Source organism: Triticum aestivum, chromosome 3A (assembly GCF_018294505.1).
Source record: "Triticum aestivum cultivar Chinese Spring chromosome 3A, IWGSC CS RefSeq v2.1, whole genome shotgun sequence".
Taxonomy (NCBI): Eukaryota; Viridiplantae; Streptophyta; class Magnoliopsida; order Poales; family Poaceae; genus Triticum; species Triticum aestivum.
Genome location: NC_057800.1, coordinates 389,005,193 through 389,024,102, shown reverse-complemented (window position 1 = coordinate 389,024,102; position 18,910 = coordinate 389,005,193).

Genomic DNA, 18,910 nt, shown 5'->3' with positions numbered 1-18,910 from the left:
CCATAGTTTGAGGAGTTCATGTATTCACTAAGTGTTAATGCTTTGGTCCGGTACTCTATTAAAAGGAGGCCTTAATGTCCCTTAGTTTCCAATAGGACCCCGCTGCCACGGGAGGGTAGGACAAAAGATGGCATGCAAGTTCTTTTCCATAAGCATGTATGACTATATTCGGAATACATGCCTACATTACATTGATGAACTGGAGCTAGTTCTGTGTCACCCTATGTTATAACCGTTGCATGAGGAATCGCATCCGACATAATTATCCATCACTGATCCATTGCCTACGAGCTTTTCATATATTGATCTTCGCTTATTTACTTTTCCGTTGCTATAGTTACAATCACTATAAAACCAAAATTGCTACTGTTACTTTTGCCACCGTTACCACTACTATCATATTACTTTGCTACTAAATATTTTGCTGTAGATATTAAGTTTCCAGGTGTTGTTGAATTGACAACTCAGTTGCTAATACTTGAGAATATCCTTTGGCTCCCCTTGTGTCGAATCAATAAATTTGGGTTGAATACTCTACCCTCAAAAACTGTTGTGATCCCCTATACTTGTGGGTTATCAGAGGAGTCCTCCTCCTAGTAGGAGTAGGACTCCCCTTTCCTAGTCCTACTAGGAGGAGGATGGGGGGGAAGGAAGGAGAGGGAGAGAAGAGAAGGAAAGGGGGGCATAGCCCCCCCTTCCCTAGTCCAATTCAGACTAGAGGGGGAGGGGCGCGTGCCCTGCCTTGGCCGGCCCTCTCTCTCTCTCCACTAAGGCCCATGTTGGCCCATTAATCCCCTCGGGGGTTCCGATAACCCCTCGGCACTCCGATAATTATCCGGTGACCCCCGGAACTCATCCGGTGTCCGAATATAGTCATCCAATATATCAATCTTTATGTCTCGACCATTTCGAGACTCCTCATCATGTTCGTGATCATATCTGGGACTCCGAACTACCTTAGGTACATCAAAACACATAAACTCATAATACCGATCGTCACCAAACATTAAGCGTGCGGACCCTACGGGTTTGAGAACTATGTAGACATGACCGAGACACGTCTCCGATCAATAACCAATAGCGTAACTTGGATGTTCATATTAGCTCCTACATATTCTATGAAGATCATTATCAGTCAAACCGCATAATGATATACGTTGTTCCCTTTGTAATCGGTATGTTACTTGCCCGAGATTCGATCGTCGGTATCTCAATACCTAGTTCAATCTAGTTACCGGCAAGTCTCTTTACTCGTTCCGTAATGTGTCATCCCGCAAGTAACTCAATAGTCACATTTCTTGCAAGGCTTATAGTGATGTGCATTACCGAGAGGGCCCAGAGATACCTCTCCGATACTCAGAGTGACAAATCCTAATCTTGATCTATGCCAACTCAACAAAAACCATCGGAGACACCTGTAGAGCATCTTTATAGTCACCCGGTTACGTTGTGACGTTTGATATCACACTAAGTGTTCCTCCGATATTCGGGAGTAGCATGATCTCATAGTCATAGGAACATGTATAAGTTATGGAGAAAGCAATAGCAACAAACTAAATGATCATCGTGCTAAGCTAACGGATGGGTCAAGTTAATAACATCATTCTCTAATGATGTGATCCCGTTAATCAAATGACAACTCATGTCTATGCTTAGGAAACATAACCATCATTGATTCAACAAGCTAGTCAAGTAGAGGCATACTAGTGACACTTTGTTTGTCTATGTATTCACATATGTACTAAGTTTCCGGTTAATACAATTTTAGCATGAATAATAAACATTTATCATGATATAAGGAAATATAAATAACAACTTTATTATTGCCTCTAGGGCATATTTCCATCATTCTCCCACTTGCACTAGAGTCAGTAATCTAGATTACATTGTAATGATTCTACCACCCATGAAGTCTTGGTGCTGATCATGTTTTGCTCATGAGAGAGGCTTAGTCAATGGGTCTGCAACACTTAAATTCGTATGTATGTTGCAAATCTCTATGTCTCCCTCCTTGACTTGATCACGGATGGAATTGAAGCGTCTCTTGATGTGCTTGGTTCTCTTGTGAAATCTGGATTCCCTTGCCAAGGCAATTGCACTAGTATTGTCACAAAAGATTTTCATTGGACCCGATGCACTAGGTATTACACCTATACTGGATATGAACTCCTTCATCCAGACTCCTTCATTTTCTGCTTCCGAAGCAGCTATGTACTCCGCTTCACACGTAGATCCCGCCACGACGCTTTGCTTGGAACTGCACCAACTGACAACTCCTCCATTTAATAAATACACGTATCCGGTTTGTGAGTTAGAGTCATCTAGATCAGTGTCAAAGATTGCATCGACGTAACCGTTTACAACAAGATCTTTGTCACCTCCATATACGAGAAACATATCCTTAGTCATTTTCAGGTATTTCAGGATGTTCTTGACCGTTGTCCAGTGATCCACTCCTGGATTACTTTGGTACCTCCCTTCTAAACTAATAGCAAGGCACACATCAGGTCTGGTACATAGCATTGCATACATGGTAGAACCTATCGCTGAAGCATAGAGAATGACTTCCATTTTCTCTCTACCTTCTGCAGTGGTCGGGCATTGAGTCTGACTCAACTTCACACCTTGTAACATAGGCAAGAACCCTTTCTTTTCCTGATCCATTTTGAACTTCTTCAAAAACTTTATCAAGGTATGTGCTTTGTGAAAGTCCAACTAAGCGTCTTGATCTATCTCTATAGATTTTGATGCCCAATATATAAGCAGCTTCACCGAGGTCTTTCATTGGAAAATTCTTATTCAAGTATCCTTTTATGCTATTCAGAAATTCAGTATCATTTTCGATCAACAATATGCCATCTACATATACTATCAGAAATGCTACGGACCTCCCACTCACTTTCTTGTAAATACAGGCTTCTCCAAAAGTCTGTATAAAACCATATGCTTTGATCACACTATCAAAGCATATATTCCAACTCCGAGAGGCTTGCTCCAGTCCATAAATGGATTGCTGGAGCTTGCACACTTTGTTAGCACCTTTTGGATCGACAAACCTTCTGGTTGCATCATATACCACTCTTCATTGAGATATCCATTAAGAAATGCAGTTTTGACATCCATTTGCCAAATTTCATAATCATAAAATGCGGCAATTGCTAACATGATTCGGACGAACTTAAGCATCGCTACGGGTGAGAAGGTCTCATCGTAGTCAACTCCTTGAACTTGTCGAAAACCTTTTGCAACAAGTCGAGCTTTGTAGACAGTAACATTACCGTTAGCGTCGGTCTTCTTCTTGAAGATCCATTTATTCTCTATGGCCTACTGATCATCGTGCAAGTCAACCAAAGTCCAAGCTTTGTTTTCATACATGGATCCCATCTCAGATTTCATAGGCTCAAGCCATTTTGCGGAATCTGGGCTCATCATTGCTTCCTCATAGTTCGTAGGTTTGTCATGGTCAAGTAACATGACATGCAGAACAGGATTACCATACCACTCTCGTGCGGATCTCACTCTGGTTGACCTACAAGGTTCGGTAGTAACTTGATCAGAAACTTCATGATCTTCATCATTAGCTAACTCACTTACAGGTGTAGGAATCATTGGAACTGATTTTAGTGATGAACTACTTTCCAATAAGGGATAAGGTACAATTACCTCATCAAGTTCTACTTTCCTCCCACTCACCTCTTTCGAGAGAAAATCCTTCTCTAGAAAGCATCCATTCGTAGCAATGAATATCTTGCCTTTGGATCTGTGATAGAAGGTGTACCCAACAGTCTCCTTTGGGTATCCTATGAAGACACATTTCACCTTCAACCGCACGGATCATCCGGTCAATGCCTGTCGGGGCTATCCAGCCGCACTAATCCTCGACCCAGTAGTAGACGGGTTCCACCTCACTCGAGTCCTTATGGATGGAGGTAGTAGTTTAAATCTGCTTTACCAAGACGCAGTGCGCAAGGTGGGCATTGATCATTTAGCGATCAAGCCCACTAAAGCCAGTTTTAGAGGCATCATACCAGGTATGGAGGTTAGCTGTACAGGCTCCATTGCCCTCTAGGTAATCTTCAGATCACCAGAAAATTACCGTATCGAAGAGTTAATCTTTTAAATCGCCCCTTTCCGCAGTGACTATCAAGCACTGCTCGGGCAAACCGCGTTCACTCGATTCAACGCGGTGCCACATTATGCCTACCGTAAGCTCAAAATGCCCAGTCCACGCGGCATCACCATGGTTCATGGCAAGGCCGAACCTTCCTTCGGCACCAACAAATACATCACTGCCTTAGCAGCAGTAACAACAAGCGGCACCTTGCAGCTGAACCTCGAGTTGACGCCCAGGCTCCCAGACACCGTCAAGGGGCTTCGAACTACTTAACGGAAGGATACCCTGGCTCGTCCAAAGCTCAACTAAAACACTTCGGCGAAGGCCATGACAGGCCGAACTCAGTGGTTCAACCGTCCTCCGGCACGCAAACATTTCTTATATTTCCTTCGCAGGTTCACCTTTGCATCGACCAGGACGGACTCCACAGAGGCAGCTCGAACGCGTCTGGGGATCCTTAGACATTCCCCGCAGCAAACATCCGGCTACAATACGGATCCGCACTCAACCTCTTCCCCCTAGTCACAGCAGGTTCTGCTACCACAACTCCTTTTTTTCACATTACTTGTACCCATACGCATAGACGTATTATTCAAATACAACATGTGGATTTATATGATGTTTACCTGCTGATTATTTCTTATCAAAATCATTTCGTCAAATGGCATTCGTACACAGCGATATGCCTTAAATATGCCAGGGGCTTCGTTTTCCCCATAACATGGCAATAAAAGTCCGAACACCTTCATGGAAGTTCGGCACCCCAAACGTATAGCATTATATGCATCAGATCCGAATCATGTCTTGGGTCAATAGTTGGGTTTACCCGGCTCCCATGTTTTGGTACCTTACGTTCCGCTATATCGGCTAAGGTAGCACCGGGAGAACTACTGCGATTGTGTCCCGGTTCTTCTGGATGAGCACCTCAGTAGAGAAAGCCGAAAACTGACTGCCATGATACGGCGAGAGCTGGTCAGCTGTTCGAGCGGTCACAGATTTCTCCCGCATAATGCCATAACCAATGCAGCGTGCGATGGATCGGCTTTTTCTCCGATGAGGCGCTTATAGAGCCCCTAGTATGGTCTTCCGAACACAAGGGGCTGCGCCGACCATACTAAAGCTCCTATGGCTAAGTGAGATGATAAATCCCTATAGTCCGATTGCCTAGTTCGTTGTGCTGAGCATGTCCTTCGGAGGACCCAAAACTAGGATAAAGAGTGCTCTGGTTTATCCCGAACACCCCCGTACTTCTTATGTGGGGGCAGAAGCCGACGATTGGCCAACTCTCAGTCTTAACATAAAAACGGCCGCACAGGAGGGTAAACTTTTATAAAACAAGCGACATATAAATGACCTTGTTCAAACATTACAAAGGACAACATGATCGGCATTTCATGGAAATATAATGTCCTTGGTGCATAGCTCCGCTGCAAGGTAGGATCCTTTCAAGACACTCTTATAATATAATTCAGGCTTGCGGTGCTCCTTCCCCTCTGGCGGTCCCTCGGTCACTAGCTTTTCGGCATCCATCTTCCCCCAGTACACCTTCGCAAGGGCGAAGGCCATTCATGCTCCTTCTATACAGACCGACCGCTTGATGACGTCAAGTCGAGGGCAAGCGCTTACAAGCCGCCTCACGAGCCCGAAGTAGCTGCTTGGAATCGGCTCAGCAGGCCATAGCCGGATAACCATATCTTTCATGGTTAGTTCCGCCGCCTTATGAAGTTCGATCAGCTATTTCAGTTAATTGGAAAAAGGCACTGGATAATTCGGCGCCAAATACTGCAACCAAAAAAGCTTATCAGCGGTGTTCCTTCCTTCGGCTCGGTAGAATTGAGCGGCATCGGATATGCTGTGAGGTAGCTCGGCAAATACACCTGAGAAGTCCAGATTCACAATCAGAAACATAGTTTTCCCTTCATATACTTGCTTTACATGGGAAAAGCCTTACCCACCGCGATCTTCCTCGCCTCCTAGATCCCCTGCAGGGCACTTTGGGTTCTCCCCCCGGGCGTTGCTCGTGGCTTGACGCGCCTTGGTGAGTTCGGACTCTTTCTCAGTTAAACTCTACTCCAAGGTCTCGCATTTACTTACGGCCTCTTGCATCTCCTGCTCAGCTTTAATAACTCTGGCCTCGTGTTTCTCACGAAGAGTCCGCTCCGTGGCCGCCTTTTCCTCGGCCTCGGCAACGGCCCTTTTGAGGGCCTCGACTTCGGTCATAAGCCCTAGCACAAATTATGCGGCTTATTTCATACTGAACATTTATTTCACAATAAATGCGCGCAACGCTCGTGCATACCTTGTTTATCCCTCAACTGCATTTTCAATTGGCCAATTTCTTCTATGGCCCACTCCAGACTTTGATTCAGTCAGGAGACATCCGCAGTATGAGAGGCAACAACCACGACAGGTATCTGCTTGCAACAAAAGAGACATCAATATAGTTCAATGAGTCTTCCTATGATCATCAATGCGATCCCCTGTCCGGTTCTTTCTTTCACCGAACAGTGTATCAGGGGCTACTATCTATACTATGACACTCTTCGACAACTTATAAAACATACCTCAAAGCCTCTTATAAGTCTGATACAGGCTTAGTTCAGTCCACTCTCAGTTGACTGAATCTTCTCAATCACCGCACCCATAAGGGCACGGTGTTCATCAACGATGGAGGCGTCACGTAACGCCACCAACAAAGCACCCGACACCTCTGGATGGACAAAGGTCGCCGGTGGAACAGGCACGCCCCTCTAGCCGAGGGAGGCTGCCTTCTTGATTCTGGAGCCATATAGGCCCCTGGAATCGCATCCGGTGGGGAGCCGAACTTAGGATCGCCCCCGCCGTCAGACCCCATGGGAATCTTTTCCCCCACGTGTCCGGCCCCTGCGGTTTGACCTCCAGGCGCCACCTTCGCAGTTTCTGCCTTTCCTCCTTGGCCGGGGTCCTTCTGGGACAAAGCCTTGGTGTTATGCACCTGGTTGGAGGAAGGGGCCTTTGGGGGCGTCCCGCTCTCCATAGCATTTGAGCTCAACAGGTCCTCTGATGAGGATTGTTTGGTACGGGACCTCCAGGACTACCAAAAAATATGGCTTAAGGTTATAATACTAAGCCAAGATGAGTCCGGACGCTTATACGTACTTGGATTTTATATACTTACGAGTTCACCAGGGGCTGGGCCTCGGGATCCCATGCCGGGTCGCTGTCGGCAGCGACAGTGGACTCCTCCGGAAGAGAAGCCCTTCCCCTTTTGGGCAGTTCGGCCTCCAAGGGTGCGGAGTCCGTCCTCTTCCTCCTTTCCCCCGCAAGGGATTCATCTTCCTCCTTCCTTTTACCCTCTTCGGAGGCGGAACGAGCATCAGAGCCTTGGGTATTGTGTCTGAAGTGCCGCGACGACGAATGCCGCCCCGGGTCTTTTTGGCCTCCTTTTCGGTCGTCTTCTTCGACACCTTATAGGGCGCCGGGACCGGCATCTTCGTCAGAAGTGGGATGGCCGGGTCTTCGGGCAATGGGCCTGGACAATGGATCCGCTCCGCCTTCTTCGTCCAGCTCTGGGGGAGTTGAATAAACATGCGTTAAGCGCTTCCTTTGGGTCATGCAGATAGAAAAGTTTGATAAACTCACCGAACTTGCATGGCGGGACAGTTGGTACCCGTGGTCTTCGGCGGAGTCCGGCCATGATTTGCTGGACTTGAAAAGCACCTTCCAAATGTCCTCGTGCGAGGAGCTGAAGAACCTTCACAAAGTTTGGTGCTTGGCCGGATCCAAATCCCATAGATTGCAAGTCCGGTGTTGACAAGGCAGTATCCGGCGGACTAACATCACCTGGACTACGTTGACAAGTTCAATGTTCTTATCTCCCATATCTTTAACGCGCGTCTGAAGCACCGACAGTTCGTCGGATGAGGACCAGTCCAGGCCTTTCTTGACCCAGGATAAAAGTCGCAGAGGGGCGCCGGATAGAAACTCGGGAGAGGCTGCCCATTCCTTGCCGCACGGCTCAGTGATGTAAAACCACTGTTGTTGCCACTCCTTGACAGAATCATTAAAGGTTCCCATTGGCCATACGACATTGGGCATCTTGCTCACCATAGCGCCCCTGCACTCGGCGTGCTCGCCGCCCACCACCTTGGGCTTTACATTAAAAACCTTCAGCCATAAACCGAAGTGCGGCAAAATACGGAGAAAAGCCTGGCACACGACAGTGAATGTCGATATGTTGAGGAAGGAATTAGGGGACAGATCGTGAAGACCAATCCCATAATAATACATGGTGCCACGGACAAAAGGGTGGAGGGGAAACCCTAGCCCGTGGACAAAGTGAGGGAGGAATACAACCCTCTCGTGGGGTTCTGGAGTAGGGACGATCTGTCCCGCCGTCGGGAGACGGTGGCTGATTTTCTTGACCAGATACCCGGCCTCCCGAAGCTTTTTGATATCCTTCTCTCAGACAGTAGAGGCCATCCATTTGCCTCCTCCTCCGGATCCATACATCTTTGGAAGACCTTTTGTGGGTAGAGAAGGTGAACGCTCGGGCGCTGGAGCCTGAGCAGAATGGAATGAATCGGGAAGAGGGCATGGGGGAAAAGAGTGAATCTTAATCCCTTTATAAGGGCGGAAGAGGCAATGCGCCTCCCCACTCGCCTAGTAAAACCTCTTATTCCCCAAGCGCCGTAATTGATGGCACGGTTGGGTTACCCGCATCCATATTGATGAGAATCCCATGATAAGGGGACACGATCTCTGCTTCGACAAGACGTGCCAAGGAAACCTCCTCGCGATGTGTGTAGTAGCTGGTTGAGAAAAATGGTTCGAATAATGACCAGGCCATGACATGATGTCACGATGTCAAAACATGTCAGCAAATTAGATTCGTGGAAATATTATTCTCTCTACGGTGGTATGTGGAACTTGTTTTGCAGAGCTGGACACTATCCTTGTGTTCAAAATCTTCTATGAAGTATTCGGAAGAAGAACCCGCCTTGCAATGTCGAAGACAAAACTGCGCACCGGACTCATCGTCATTGAAGCCTGGTTCAGGGGCTACTGAGGGAGTCCTGGATTAGGGGTCTCCGGACAGCCGGACTATATCCTTTGGCCGGACTGTTGGACTGTGAAGATACAAGATTGAAGACTTCGTCCCGTGTCCGGATGGGACTCTCTTTGGCGTGGAAGGCAAGCTTGGCAATACGGATATGTAGATCTCCTCCCTTATAACCGACTTTTTGTAACCCTAGCCCCATCTGGTGTCTATATAAACCGGAGGGTTTAGTCCATAGGACAACATACAATCATACCATAGGCTAGCTTCTAGGGTTTAGCCTCTACGATCTCGTGGTAGATCAACTCTTGTAATACTCATATCTTCAAGATCAATCAAGCAGGACGTAGGGTTTTACCTCCATCAAGAGGGCCCGAACCTGGGTAAACATCGTGTCGCCTGCCTCCTGTTACCATCCGCCATAGACGCACAGTTCGGGACCCCCCTACCCGAGATCCGCCGGTTTTGACACCGACGGATATCCTACGTGAAACTTGAATTACCACTTATAAACTCCCGAAACTTTCTGGTTATGCAATCAGGTGTTGGGGATACAGGGGAAGCATAATATCTCACCCGAAACTAGCAACTCCTACATCCAGCTGTATTCATCCTTCAACACATAACCAAGAAACCTTCGGAAATCATGTACCTCAACCTTCGAGAAGCATCCATTATACGAGTTATGGCAATACTCCCGAACTCCCGCCCTAGTACTGGGTGACGTCGAGGTTATCTAACCAACAACTGCATAAAAGAGATTTTCGATGTCGGCGAAACTCAGGTATTCCGGAACTGCAACGATAAAATTGTGACGACAACACCTCGGAGCTCAACTCCTCGGGACACTGCCACAACCCCTAAATGTCAGGAGGCACCAAGAACAATGTTCTCGTCACAAGACTATCGAAACAATTCCAAGATACCCCCGTGATCCTAAATTTTTTTTCGTGAAATTTGAGGAGAGAAAAGTCAAAACTTCTATGTCAGGAGGCCTCACCAGAGCGAAGAAGGGACTGAGGATTAGAACGAATCCTACTCTACAATATATATAATCCTAAGACTCAAAACATTTTGTTCTAGACTCAACAACGTCAGTGATTCGATCAAGCAGGGGGCTCCTAAGTCGGGGATAGCTCTGATTACCAAGTTGCAACACCCACAATGCGGCTATATCTCCCACGTGTCGGGGCACGACTTAGAGGCATAGCCGCATGGTAGGTTTGTCGCAAGAAATGGATAAAGAGTCGGCTTACAACCGCCACTTCACACAAATACAAGTTAAACATACATCATCCAGAAGACAATCAAGGTCCGACTATAGAAACCAAATAAAAGAAGACAACCCCAAATGCATAGATTCCCGATCATCCCACTGGGCTCCACTACTGATCAAACGGAAAAGACACAAAACAACGATCAACATCTTCATCGAGCTCCCACTAGAGCTCAGTTGCGTCACCTGCACTGGTATCATCGGCACCTGCAATTGTTTGGAGGTATTTGTGAGCCACGAGGACTCAGCAATCTCACACCCACGAGATCAAGACTATTTAATCTTATGGGTAGGAAAAGGTAGTGAGGTGGAGCTGCAGCAAGCACTAAGCATATATGGTGGCTAACTTATGCAAATAAGAGCGAGAGGAGAAGCAACACAATGGTCGAGAAGCTACAAGTGATCAAGAAGTGATCCTGAAACTACTTACGTTCAAGCATAACACAAGACCGTGTTCACTTCCCGGACTCCGTCTGAGAATAGACCATCACGGTTACACACGCGGTTGATTCATTTTAATTAAGTTAAGTGCCAAGTTCTCTACAACCGGATATTAACAAATTCCCATCTGCCACATAACCGCGGGCATGGCTTTCGAAAGTTCAAACCCTGCAGGATTGTCCCAACTTAGCCCAACACAAGCTCTCATGGTCAACGAAGGATATTCCTTCTCCCGAGAAGACCCGATCAGGCTCGGAATCCCGGTTACAAGACATTTCGACAATGGTAAAACAAGACCAGCAAAGCCACCCGATGTGTCGACAATCCCGATAGGAGTCGCACGTATCTCGTTCTCAGGACACACCAGATAGGTCAAGCTACGAGTAAAACCAGCCCTCAAGTTACCCCGAGGTGGCCCCGCGGGTTGCCCAGTTTGGACCAACACTTAGAGAAGCACTGGCCCGGGGGGTTAAAATAAAGATGACCCTCGGGTTGGCTGACCCAAGGGAAGGGTAATAGGTTGTTAGGAAAATGTAAAACCAAGCTTGGGCCTTGCTAGAGGAGTTTTATTCAAAGCAAACTGTCAAGGGGTTCCCATAACACCCAACCTCGTAAGGAACACAAATCAAGGAACATAACACCGGTATAACGGAAACTAGGGCGGCAAGAGTGGAACAAAACACTAGGCATACGACCGAGCCTTCCACCCTTTACCAAATATATGGATGCATTAATTAAATAAGAGATATTGTGATATCCCAACATATCCATGTTACAACATGGAACAATCTTCACCTTCACCTGCAACTAGCAATGCTATAAGAGGGGCCGAGCAAAAGCGGTAACATAGCCAAACAATGGTTTGCTAGGAAAGGTGGGTTAGAGGCTTGACATGGCAATATGGGAGGCATGATAAACAAGTGGTAGGTAGCGTGACATAGCGATAGAGCGAACAACTATCAAGCAAAGATAGAAGTGATTTCGAGGGTATGGTCATCTTGCATGAGATCCCGCAAGGAAGAAGAACGAGTCCATGAAGAAGACAAACGGACGTAGTCGAACGGATCCTCACATCTCCGGAACGAAACCGAAGCTAACGAGAGAAGCAACCCGGAAAGAAGCAAGCAACATAGTAAACAACCATCACATAAACATGGCATGATGCACAAACAAGTATGATGCATGACCGGTTTAATGAGGCATGGCATGGCAAAGTGCACAAGCAAAACTACAAGTTAAGTGGAGCTCAATATGCAACGAGTTGCATATTGATGAAACACCACAACAATTATTTAGTTCTCTCCCGTTTAAGTACTCAACAAAATTAATTGTTGGTTAGGATGGCAAGGGGTGAAGCATATGAAAACTACCTATCTAGGAAAGTTTAAATGAGGCCGGAACAACAAGCAACAAGTCCGGAGAAATCCTCATGAGCATATATTAGATTTGGTATTGTTCTTCCCTATACACAATTTTAGAGTTGTTAATCATGCAAAGTAATGCCACCATGTTAATCTAGGCATTTTTCTACCCCATATACAAATAAAGTTTATTAAATTTGGAGTTACAGTTATTAAGTTATGAATTAAATCATTTTAGCATGGTATAGGAGCAAAATAATGCAAACAGCAGTTTAAACATTTTAAACATAGATGAAAGTTGCTAATTATGAAACTAGAAAAAATTCTAAGCAAGTTACATCTATAATTTATTTAGATCCGATGCACGGTTGTGGAGTTATTATATGCATGAATATGAGGGACCTATTTGTAAAACTGCAGCTCACTGGATAAATAGACAAATTCGCAGAACCTAAAAAAACTACACGGGCCGGATCTAGAACAAGGGCCGAACAGGGCAGGCACTAGGGTAGCTCACCCATGGGCCAAGGCCCGGTCAGTGCAATGGCTGGAGAGGCTGGTTGCTGGGCTTTGGACGCATCCGCTGGCGGGCTTGGGGGAGCTGGGCTGGTGGAAGGAGACAGGCCGACGCAGCGGCTCGGGTCAACGCGGGTGAGCGCTGGCTACGTGCGCTCTTCTCCTGCTCAATGCAGGAGCAGGGGAGGCCGGTGATGGCACAAAGACCGACGAGGGCTCCGGCGAGGCAGGTCCGGCAGGGGCTCTCAGGCGTGGGGAAGCTCAGATCAACCGGATCCAGGGCGCGGGAAACCCGTTCCCGGTGGCGGTGGGCTCGATGAAGAAGAGCAGCAGCGGACAGGAGCGGCTCCAGGAGAGGAACTTGGCAAGGGGTTCCGCAGGCGCGGGAGCACCGGAGATGGCCGAAGACGTGGGGACTTGGAGCTCGGGGAGGAGAAGCAGCGCAGGAGAGGCAGCAGTGCTAAGGACTCCAGCGGTTCCAGTCGAGGATGTGGCCGGAGGCGGGCGGGGAGCTGATGCCATGGCGGCGGCGTCCTGGTGCTGCTCGCCGGAGCAGCGTCGACGAGGAGGAAGACCTCGGGTGGCTCAAGGCAGGCCGAGCGCGCGGCGAGACTTGGCGTCCTTGGCGGCGGAGTGCTCTGCTCAAAACAGAGAGAGATCGAGAGAAGTGAGAGAGAGAAAAAGGAGGAAGAAAGAGAGAGCAAGGGAAGAAGAGGAGCGGGATGAGGCCGGTCCTGGTGGATGAGGCGAGGTGCAAGCGGCAACGAGGAGGCACTCGAGGCAGGAGGCGCACGGCTGCAGGGTCCGGAGGTCGGCAGGGACAAATCTCCTGGATTTTAGGGTTGGCTTGATTTGGTAGGTGGTGGTCTTGTATATAGCAAGTGGATTTTGGTAGGGGCATTTGGCCCCTCTTATTTTAATCGGACGGTCCCGGATAAATAGGCTAGGGCGTCCAAATAAAGAATCGAAGATATTTTAGGAAAGTTTGGGGATGATCCGGACCCAATGGTCACGACTGAGCGGTTTGGGTTCGGGACAGCTTTCGGACATGCGCGCGAGGAGGACCGCAGGCTGACAAGATAGGTTAGATTGGGCCTGGCGCTAAGTAGTGTATTGTGTAGACGGTCTAGGGAGAAAAAAGAGGGAAAGCCCAGCAACAGTTTTCGGAGACCGAAAACGTCCGATGATAGACCGACTATAATGCCACTATAGTTATCCGTTGGGGCGTCAAACGAACTCCGAATGCGATGAAACTTGGTAGGCGGTCTACCTACACTATAAAAACACAGCTTGCCAACTTTCATCCCATTTCGAGAACATTTCTCAGCCACTTATAAAATAATATTTCGGACATGCCACGGGCGCGTGGCAGTGTGGTTGGGCTCAGAACAGACAACGGAAAGAACTGAGAGACCCGGACGGATGCAAGTTTTGAAAACATGAAGATGCAATGCAGATGATGACATGACAAGATGCAACACGCAAGCGAATGACACGGCAGCAAACAACGAATAACTGGAAGACACCTGGCGCATCGGTCTCGGGGCGTCACACCTGTAGAGCACCTTTATAATCACCCAGTTACGTTGTGATGTTTGGTAGCACACAAAGTGTTCCTCCGGTAATCGGGAGTTGCATAATCTCATAGTCATAGTAACATGTATAAGTTACGAAGAAAGCAATAGCAGTAAACTAAAACGACCAAGTGCTAAGCTAACGGAATGGGTCAAGTCAATCACATCATTCTCCTAATGATGTGATCCTATTTATGAAATGACAACTCATGTCTATGGTTAGGAAACATAACCATCTTTGACCAACGAGGTAGTCAAGTAGAGGCATACTAGTGACACTTTGTTTGTCTATGTATTCACACATGTATTATGTTTCCGGTTAATACAATTCTAGCATGAATAATCAACATTTATCATGAAATAAGGAAATAAATAATAACTTTATTATTGCCTCTAGGGCATATTTCCTTCATCCTCCCACTTGCACTAGAGTCAATAATCTAGATTACACAGTAATGATTCTAACATCCATGGAGCCTTGGTGCTGATCGTGTTTTGCGCATGAGAGAGGCTTAGTCAATGGGTCTGCAACATTTAGATCCGTATGTATCTTGCAAATCTCTATGTCTCCCACCTAGACTTGATCGCGGATGGAATTGAAGCGTCTCTCGATGTGTTTGGTTCTCTTGTGAAATCTGGATTCCTTTGCTAAGGCAATTGCACCAATATTGTCACAAAAGATTTTCATTGGACCCGATGCACGAGGTATGACACCTAGATCGGATATGAACTCCTTCATCTAGACTCCTTGATTTGCTGCTTCCGAAGCAGCTATGTACTCTGCTTCACACGTAGATCCTGCCACGAGGCTTTTTTTAGAACTGCTCCAACCGGAAGCTCCACCATTCAATATAAACACGTATCCGGTTTGCGATTTAGAATTGTCCGGATCAATGTTAAAGCTTGCATCGACGTAACCATTTACGATGAGCTCTTTGTCACCTCCATAAATGAGAAACATATCCTTAGTCCTTTTCAGGTATTTCAGGATGTTCTTGACCACTGTCCAGTGTTCCACTCCTGGATTACTTTGGTACCTCCCTGCTAAACTAATAGCAAGGCACACATCAGGTCTGGTACACAGCATTGCATACATGATAGAGCCTATGCATGAAGCATAGGGAACATTTTTCATTTTCTCTCTATCTTCTGTAGTGGTCGGGCATTGAGTCTCACTCAACTTCACACCTTGTAACACAGGCAAGAACCCTTTCTTAGCTTGATCCATTTTGAACTTCTTCAAAACTTTATCAAGGTATGTGCTTTGTGAAAGTCCAATTAAGCGTCTTGGTCTATCTCTATAGATCTTGATGCCCAATATATAAGCAGCTTCACCGAGGTCATTCATTGAAAAACTCTTATTCAAGTATCCTTTTATGCTATCCAAAATATCTATATCATTTCCAATCAACAATATGTCATCCACATATAATATTAGAAATGCTACAAAGCTCCCACTCACTTTCTTGTAAATATCGGCTTCTCAAAAAGTCTGTATAAAACCATATGCTTTGATCACACTATCAAAACGTTTATTCCAACCCCGAGAGGCTTGCACCAGTCCATAAATGGATCGCTAGAGCTTGCACACTTTGTTAGCACCCTTTGGATCGATAAAACCTTCAGGTTGCATCATATACAACTCTTCTTCCAGAAATCCATTCAGGAATGCAGTCTTCACATCCATTTGCCAAATTTCATAATCATAAAATGCGGCAATTGCTAACATGATTGAGACAAACTTAAGCATCGCTACGGGTGAGAAGGTCTCATCGTAGTCAACTCCTTGAACTTGTCGAAAACCTTATGCAACAAGTCGAGCTTTGTAGATAGTAACATTACCGTCATCGTCAGTCTTCTTCTTGAAGATCCATTTATTCTCGATGGCTTGCCAATCATCGGGCAAGTCAACCAAAGTCCACACTTTGTTCTCATACATAGATCCCATCTCAGATTTCATGGCCTCAAGCCATTTTGCAGAATCTGGGCTCATCATCACTTCCTCATAGTTCGTAGGTTCGTCATGGTCAAGTAACATGACCTCCAGAACAGGATTACCATACCACTCTGGTGCGGATCTTACTCTGGTTGACCTACGAGGTTCGGTAGTAACTTGATCTGAAGTTTCATGATCATCATCATTGGCTTCCTTACTAATTGGTGTAGGTGTCACAGGAACCGGTTTCTGTGATGGAGTACTTTCCAATAAGGGAGCAAGTACATTTACCTCATCAAGTTCTACATTCCTCCCACTCACCTCTTTCGAGAGAAACTCCCTCTCTAGAAAGGATCCATTCGCAGCAATGAATATCTTGCCTTCGGATCTGTGATAGAAGGTGTACCCAATAGTCTCCTTTGGGTATCCTATGAAGACACATTTCTCCGATTTGGGTTCGAGCTTATCAGGTTGAAGCTTTTACACATAAGCATCGCAGCCCCAAAATTTAAGAAACAACAACTTGGGTTTCTTGCCAAACAATAATTCATAAGGTTTCGTCTCAACGGATTTTGATGGTGCCCTATTCAACATGAATGGAGCCGTCTCTAAAGCATATCCCCAAAATGATAGCGGTAAATCTGTGATAGACATCATAGATCGCACCAGATCTAATAAAGTGCGGTTACGATGTTCAGACACCATTACGTTGAGGTGTTCCAGGTGGCATGAGTTACGAAACTATTCCGCATTGTTTCAAATGAAGACCAAACTCGTAACTCAAATATTCTCCTCCACGATCAGATCATAATAAACTTTATTTTCTTGTTACGATGATTTTCCACTTCACTCTGAAATTCTTTGAACTTTTCAAATGTTTCAGACTTATGTTTCATTAAGTAGATATACTCGTATCTGCTCAAATCATCTGTGAAGGTGAGAAAATAACGATATCCACCGCGAGCCTCAATGTTCATTGAACCACATACATCAGTATGTATGATTTCCAATAACTCTGTTGCTCGCTCCATTGTTCCGGAGAACGGAGTTTTAGTCATCTTGCTCATGAGGCATGGTTCGCAAGTACCAAGTGATTCATAATCAAGTGATTCCTGAAGTCCATCAGAATGGAGTTTCTTCATGTGCTTTACACCAATATGACCCAAACGGCAGTGCCACAAATAAGTTGCACTATCATTATCAATTATGCATCTTTTGGCTTCAATACTATGAACATGTGTATCACTACTATCAAGATTTAGTAAAAATAGACCACTCATCAAGGGTGCATGACCATAAAAGATATTACTCATATAAATAGAACAACCATTATTCTCTGATTTAAATTAATAATCGTCTTGCATCAAACAAGATCTAGATATAATGTTCATGCTCAACGCTAGCACCAAATAACAATTATTTCGGTCTAAAACTAATCCCGAAGGTAGATGTAGAGGTAGTGTGCCGACGGCAATCACATCGACTTTGGAACCATTTCCCACACGCATCGTCACCTTGTCCTTAGACAATCGTTGCTTAATCCGTAGCCCCTGTTTCGAGTTGCAAATGTTAGCAACTGAACCAGTATCAAATACCCAAGCACTACTACGAGCATTAATAAGGTACACATCAATAACATGTATATCAAATATACCTTTCACTTTGCCATCCTTCTTCTCCGCCAAATACTTGGGGCAGTTCCGCTTCCAGTGACCAGTCCCATTGCAGTAGAAGCACTCAGTCTCAGGCTTAGGTCCAGACTTGGGTTTCTTCACTTGAGCAGCAACTGGCATGATGTTCTACTTGAAGTTCCCCTTCTTCCATTTACCCTTTTTCTTGAAACTAGTGATCTTGTTGACCATCAACACTTGATGCTCCTTCTTGATTTCTACCTCCGTAGCCTTTAGCATTGCAAAGAGCTCAGGAATCGTCTTATCCATCCCTTGCATATTATAGTTCATCAAGAAGCTCTTGTAGCTTGGTGGCAGTGATTGAAGAACTTTGTCAATGACACTATCATCAGGAAGATTAACTCCTAGCTGAGTCAAGTGGTTGTGGTACCCATACATTCTGAGTATATGTTCACTGACAAAACTATTCTCCTCCATTTTGCAGTTGTAGAACTTATTGGAGACTTCATATCTCTCAATCCGAGCATTTTCTTGAAATATTAACTTCAACTCCTGGAACATCTCATATGCTCCATGACGTTCAAAACGTCGTTGAAGTCCCGGTTCTAAGCCGTAAAGCATGGCACACTGAAATATCGAGTAGTTATCAGCTTTGCTCTACCAGGTGTTCATAGCATCTGGCGTTGTTCCTACAACGAGTTTGTCACCTAGCGGTGCTTCCTGGACGTAATTCTTTTGTGCAGCAATGAGGATAATCCTCAAGTTACGGACCCAGTCTGTGTAGTTTCTACCATCATCTTTCAACTTAGATTTCTCTAGGAATGCATTAAAATTCAACGGAACACCGGCACGGTCCATCTATCTACAACAACATAGACATGCAAAATACTATCAGGTACTAAGTTCATGATAAATTAAAGTTCAATTAATAAAATTACTTAAGAACTCCCACTTAGATAGATATCCCTCTAATCATCTAAGTGATCATGTGATCCATATCAACTAAACCATGTCCGATCATCA